Here is a 7,341-nt window from a genome sequence, read left to right as displayed (position 1 = left end):
ACACATATGTAGGTTGCCAACCTCAGGATAAAGGTCTGGACTGCAGATTCTTATTTGGGAGTCATCAGCATAAAGTTAACAATAAAAATGTTATCTAGTTCTCATGAAGTGTTAGACACTTTTCTAAGTTTTTTTCTTCTTTTTTGGCTGTGCCATGCAGCTTGTGGGATCTTAGCTCCCCAACCAGGGACTGAACCGAGGCCCACAGCAGTGAAGGTGCAGAGTCCCAACCATTGGACTGCCAGGAAATTCCCCCTAAATTCTTATACACATTAATTTATTGGTTCCTTACACCAGCCCTGTGAGGTATGTGCCTTTACTCTTGCCATTTTACAGGTGAAGGGGGAAACGTTCAGTACTGTCACCAAGCGTGACCACCGAATGACAGCCAGGCTGGAACTCCAGAGGCCCAGCTCCAGCATCTGAGCTCTTAACTGGACCGTACAACCTCTCACCTACACAGCAGTTTAAGCCCCAGAAGAGGATGAGAACAACTTTAGAACTGTGAGAAGGGCAGGCAGTCAACCCTCAGGAATACTAGCACCTAAAGTCCAGGGTCTGAATCTTACTTTTAGGGTAAGCTGTCTCTGAAATTCTACTGTCTTAATTTAAAAAAATTGATTACCTGACAAAAACCAACTTGAAATGAATCACAGACCTAACTATAAGAGCTAAAACTATAAAATCTTACAAGAAAACATAGGGCTTGCAAAGCTTTAAAACATTGGATTTGGCAGTGATTTCTTGGATATGACATCAAAAGAAAAACATAGATAAACTGGGCTTCATCAAAATCAGACACTTTTGTGCATCAGACACTATCAGCAGACTGAAAAGGCAACCTATTGGATGGGAGAGAACAATTGTAAATCACATATCTGAAAAGTAATCTATATCCACACTATAGAAAGAACTCCTAAAACTCAACAACAGTAAACAACCCAATTAATAAGTGGGCAAAAGACTTGAATAGATACTTTTCCGAAGAAGATATACAAATGGCCCATAAGCACATAAAAATGATGCTTAACATCACTAATCATTGCTGTTTAGTCGCTTGATCATGTCCTACTCTTTTGCGACCCCATGGATAGCAACACTCCAGGCTCCTCTGTCCATGGGATTTTCCACGCCAAAGTACTGGAATCCCGACCCAGGGCTCAAACCCATGTCCTTTGTGTATCCTGCATGGCAGGCGGGTTCTTTACCACTAGCGCCACCTGGGAAGATCAAAGAAATTAGACCAATAAATGTTTTTTTCAGGGAGAAGCATTTTTTAACTGATGTTGTTTAAAATGAACAGTGATCTTAAAAAGCAGGCCGGTTTTTAGTTATTCTTAGTTATTCTTCTTCTTCAATTCTCCACCTTTATTACTTACACCAGGGGCAGACCCCAACCATCATTCTACCCTTGCTGGCCATTGTCAGCAATGCTGGGATCCAGTTCCACCCAGCCACTGTGGACCAGAGCTGAAAGCTAGGGGCTGTCCTTTGGAGGCATAAAGTTCTCAATCCTTAATTTAAAAAAGCTTCTCAGGGACTTCTCTGGTGGTACAGTGGTTAAGTATCTGCCTTCCAGTGTAGGGGACGCCTGGCAGGCAGCAGCCAAAACGAAAAATAAATAAAATGATTTTTTTTTTAAAGGAGATTCTCAAGCCCCGAGTAGCCGGCCCTGAGATCTGGATCAAATATTTCTTCTTTGTATTTCCATCCATTCTATGCCTGGTCTTTCCAACTGAGCGCCCCGACAGTACCAACCTGGCCCCATGCATCACCATATTCTGGCCATGTGAAAGTGAAGTCGCTCAGTCGTGTCTGACTCTTTGCAACCCCATGGACTGCAGCCTACCAGGTTCCTCCGTCCATGGGATTTTCCAGGCAAGAGTACTGGAGTGGATTGCCATTTCCTTCTCCAGGAGATCTTCCGGACCCAGGGATTGAACCCAGGTCTCCTGCATTGTAGACAGACGCTTTACCCTCTGAGGCACAGGGAAGTCCAATGGGAGTATGTCTAATGTGGCTGTCCCGAAATGGAGTGGTTTAGGGAACGGGCTGGTAACACACAGGAGGTTTTGTTGAGCGGCCACTGGATGTCAAGGCACCTCAAGTTAGGGAGAGGGGTTTTTCAAACTAACAAAACTCTTTTAAAAACTCTATGTGTTAGCCAAGGAAAGCCTCACCCAGATCACTAACCCTAATTTGCAGGCAAGGAAATCGGAGCACATAGAGGTCAGGGGAACAGCGCACCGTTATAGAGTGAGTCACTGGCCAGGACTGGACACACACTTTCCTGACCTCTAGGCCAGGACGCCGGCCACAGCCCCGCCTCTGGCCCCGGCAGCTTCGATCTGACCTAAAGCGTCAACGTGCTGATGTCACCACGAGGGGGAGCCAGATGTCCGTTCTTGGAGTAGCCGGGCCCAGGCTGAGGGGTGGAGGGACTGCTCCTCCAAGAGTCTCATCCGCACAGCCGCGCGTGGAGCTGGTGGAGAAAGCGGAAGAGTTGGGTGCTTATAAGAGGGCCAAAGCTCTGGAGCAGTGGCTGGGAGGGAGGGAGGACGAGGGAAGGGCATTTGTTGCCTCCTCTGGTCCTGCCTGGTCTGGCCCTGTTGGGAAAGGAGCAGAGCTGGAGAAAGGAAGGGCTTTCCTGAGCACAGGCTTTCTGCCCCCGCCTCCGCTCCGCTCTGTCTTGCTTAAGAGCAGACCGGACATTCCTAAAGCTCCGGCAGGAAACCGGGAAATAGACGGGGAGGCCGGCGTCTCTGCAGCCCGCCAGTTCTTGCAAAGCAATGCTCTCCCCCGCGCCCCACCCCCAGGTCCTAGGCGCCTGCACCCTCCTAGGACTGCCCTCCTGACCTGCTGGCCCCTTCCTCCCAACCTATGGGATCAGATCCATTCCGTGAGCTCCAGTCCCTGCAAGAAATTGTTATCCACCACCGACCTCCAGGTGGAACTCATAATCTGTCCACCTAAACCTGGCTTTCTTCCAGGGTTCCTTCCCTCAGTGAATGGCACCAACACCCAAATAGTTATTTGACTCAGAACACTTAGGAGTCATCCTTGACACTCTTCTCTTGCGTACCCCATTTTTCACTTCTCTCTACCTCTGGGTTTCCCCCTACTCACTGCACCAAGTGGCCATCGCATCTCACCAGAATTGTTTTGTGTCTGCACTCCCTATTGTCACTCCTCTCCCCTCTCAATCCCTCCCGCAGGTGGTATCTCTGATAATTTTTTATTTTTGGTAGCGAGTCTTGCAGGGATCTTAGTTCATCTCCAGCCAGGAATGGAACCTATGCCTCCTGCAGTGGATGTGTGGAGTTTTAACCACTGGACCAAGGAAGTCCCATCTGATAAACCTTTCAAATCCTTATTCTGATCGTGTCACCTACCTGCTGAAATCTCTCAACAGCTTCCCGGTGGCTCTTGCAGTAAAGACCAAACTCTTAGTAGCGTGGCCCATAAACTCCTGTGTGGTCCCGTCCTTCCTCCCTCTCTGGTCCCATCCTCCTCCTTATTCTCTCCGTTTCAAATGCACTGGCCAAGGTCATCACAGGCCCTTTGCACCTGCTGTTTTCTCTGCCTGGAACGAATCCCACCCTTCTGTCCTGTTAACTCCTACTCTCTCAGATCTCCGCTCCAGCATTGCTTTCTCAGGGACGTTTTCCTTGACCTCTGTGATCAGGGCAGGTCCCTCATTACTCACTCTCCTAGCCCCACATGCTTCCCCTTCATGTATCTGTCATAGTTGTAACTGTCCATTTGGTACTATTATTTATTTAATGTGCATTTCTTCCACCAGACTGTAAGCTCCATGAGCATAACGACCATGTCAGTTTCTGTGTGCTTGAAAGTCTCTAGCACCTCTGTGCCTGGCACATAGTAGGTGTTCAATGTTTCTGGAATAAAAAAGTAAATTCATGTGGCCCACGTCTTTCCGAGAGTTTCCCAGGCGGCTCAGTTGTAAAGACTCTGCTTGCAATATAGGAGATGCAGGCTTGATCCCAGGGTTGGGAAGATCCCCTGGAGAAGGAAACGGCAACCCAGTATTCTTGCCTGGGAAATCCTATAGGCAGGGGAGGCCGGTGGGCTGCTGTCCATGGCATTGCAAGCGTCCCGGAAGAGTGACTTAGAGACTAAATAACACCTTCTTTCCATCTCTGTCTCCTGAGCTTAAGCCTCTATCATCTTCTGTCTGGATCTTGGTAATCACTTCGTAACTGGTCAAGTCCCTACAGTCAAGTCCCTACTGGTTTCCCACCCATCAGCCAGAGAGGTCTAATAAAAATGCCAGTCTGACCATGTCACCTTTCCCACCCCATTTAATAGCCTTCGGTGTCTTCTCATGGCCCTTGGAATAAAATCCAGACTCCTGACACAGCCTTACAAGGCCTTGCATGGTCTGGCTCACCTTGTGCCAAGCACCACCTCCTCAATGGACCTTTCTTTTCTTTTCTTTTTTAAATTGAAACACAGTTGATTTACAAGGTTGTGTTTGCTTCTGGTGTTTGCTGCTGCTGCTGTCGTGTCCGACTCTGTGTAACCCCATAGATGGCAGCCTACTAGGCTCCGTCGTCCCCGGGATTCTCCAGGCAAGAACACTGGAGTGGGTTGCCATTTCCTTCTCCAATGCATGAAAGTGAAAAGTGAAAGTGAAGTCACTCAGTTGTGTCCGACTCTCAGCGACCCCATGGACTGCAGCCTACCAGGCTCCTCCGTCCATGGGATTCTCCAGACAAGAGTACTGGAGTGGGGTGCCATTGCCTTCTCCATTCTGGTGTATAGCAAACTTATTTTATATATGTGTGTATATATATAAATATATATATATATATATTCTTTGTTAGATTCTTTTCCATTATAGTTTATCAAAAGTTAAAAAGCTATTGAATATAGTTCCTTGTGCTATACAGTAGGCCCTTGTTGGTTATCTATAGATAATAGTTTGTATCTATTAATCCCAAACTCCTCTAATTTATCCCATCCCCCCTTCTTTCCTCTTTGGTATCCATGAGTTTGTTTTCTATGTCTGTAAGTCTGTTTTTGTTTTGTAAATAAGTTCTTTTGTATCATTTTCTTTTTTTTTAGATTCCATATATAAGTGATATATTTGTGCTTCCCTGTTTGACTTATTTCACTCAGTATGATCATCTCTATCAACAGCCCTTCCTTAAATAAATATTGAGTGCCTATGGTACCAGACCACCCCACTCCAGTACTCCTGCCTGGAAAATCCCATGGACAGAGGAGCCTGGTAGGCCACAGTCCATGGGGTCACTGAGGGTCAGACACGACTGAGCAACTTCACTTTCACTTTTCACTTTCATGCATTGGAGAAGGAAATGGCAACCCACTCCAGTGTTCTTGCCTGGAGAATCCCAGGGACAGGGGAGCCTGATGGGCTGCCATTTATGGGGTCGCACAGAGTCAGACACGACTGAAGTGACTTAGCAGCAGCATGGTACCAGACACTGAGGACTCCAGTGATGAGTAAAAATAGACTCCTTCAGATCTGCTTACACTCCTCCAGATACTGAAACATATCTCCTTTCTGTGCAAGGCCTTTGCACTTGCTTTTTCCCTTGTCTAGAAAATGTTCTGTCTCCTCTCCTTTTTCCATTCCTGACTTCACCAGTCAACATCTACCAGCCATCAGATTTCAGATTAAACACCATTTATTCAAGGATATCTTATCTGACTTCAACCTAGATCCTCCTGTTGGGTGTTCTTATTACTCAGATATTCCATCTTCAGAGCACTTAACCACATTTTATGTTTCCATTTGTGTGGTTATTTGGTTAATACCCGTCTTTCCCACCAGGAAGCTCCAACAGCTTCCAAGTCTGGTTTTGCTTACCATCATATCCCTGTGGTGCTTAACTGGTGCTCCACAATTGATTGAATGAATAAACGAATAAGTGATTCTCCAGCCACAGTATTCAGAGGGTACTGCCTTCAGGGAAATGGCATCTCTGCCTCGGTATGAGCTGGGGGCTGGGAGGGGTGTCAAAGGAATTAGATGTGGAGAGGGCCTGGAAACTGTTAGCACCTTCCCTGCCCATCTGATCCTGGATACCTGTGGCTTGGCCCTGCCCACCTCGCCTCCTCTGCCGGCTCTTGCCACAGTTCCCGGCCCTCAGCAGCACTGGTCCTGCTCTCGGTCCTCTGGGGCGTCCCACACACTGAGCCCTCCCCCTGCAGCTCTTCTTGCTCTGTTTCACACGGCTGGCTCCTTCTCATCCTTCAGGTCAAGTTGAAATGCTGCATCTTTAGAGGACACTTTCTCTGAGTAGGTCTTTGTGTGATGAGCTTTTCGTCCATGATATTTCCTTCATCCTAGCTCACTCAGAAATGCGTTTATGTATTTATCATCTATGTCCCTAGATGGGTTAGAAGCTTTTGACCACCACAGCAGAAAACCCAACTCCACTGGCTTAAACAACAAGGGAAGTTGTCCAGGGGAAGGACTGGTTTGGAGGTTGGGCAATTCAGTGGTGTTCTCAAGGACCTCAGTTTTCCCCATCTTGCTGCACTGCCCCCTTGATGTTATCTCTGTCCTCAGGTTAGCAGGATGGATACAGCAATTCCAGGCCTCACAGTAGGACTTCATGTCATACCAATAGGGTTTTCTCCTCCTGAAGTGTCTCACTTAACTACTGCTGTGTAACAAGTTGTCACAGAACTTGGCAGTTTAAAATGACATTTTAATTGGAAAGGCTTCGCTGGCGGTTCTGGCAGAAGGTCTCTCATGAGGTTATTGCCAAGCTATTGACCAAGGCTGAAGTCCCCTGAAGGCTTAACTGTGGCTGGAGGATCCACTCCCAAGTTGATTCGTGGGGCCGTTGGCAGGAGGCTTTGATGCCTCCATAGGTGGGCCTCTCCATAAGGCTGTTTCCTAGTGTCGTGCTTGCTGTCTTCCTCCAGAGTGAGAGAGCAACTGAGTCAGAAGCTGCAGTGTCTTTTAAGACCTAATCTCAGACATGGCCCACCACCACCGCCACTGTATTCTATCATCACTCAGCCCAGCCTTGGTCCTACATGACAAGGAACTACATAGGGTGTGAACACTAGAGGGCGGGAGACACTGGGAGGTCACCTTAGAGGCTGGCTCCCACCTGCTATTTTTCTTTCAGAGTGAGGAAAAAAAAAAAATGAGGGAAGGTTTTCTTTGTATCTGCTGGCAGATACCTAAACCAATCACTCGCAAGGCGGGTGGGACCAGCAATTGCAATCCTGATGCACCCCTGGGCTTAGGAGCCACCTCTGCTGAAGAACATAGTGGGATCCAAGAGGAAGACTGCCCCCTACACAAAATCAGGGCTCTGGAATGAGGAAGGGGCA

Source organism: Ovis aries, chromosome 1 (assembly GCF_016772045.2).
Source record: "Ovis aries strain OAR_USU_Benz2616 breed Rambouillet chromosome 1, ARS-UI_Ramb_v3.0, whole genome shotgun sequence".
NCBI lineage: Eukaryota > Metazoa > Chordata > Mammalia > Artiodactyla > Bovidae > Ovis > Ovis aries.
The sequence above is the reverse complement of the archived record's forward strand: the minus strand, read 5'-3'. Positions refer to the sequence as shown.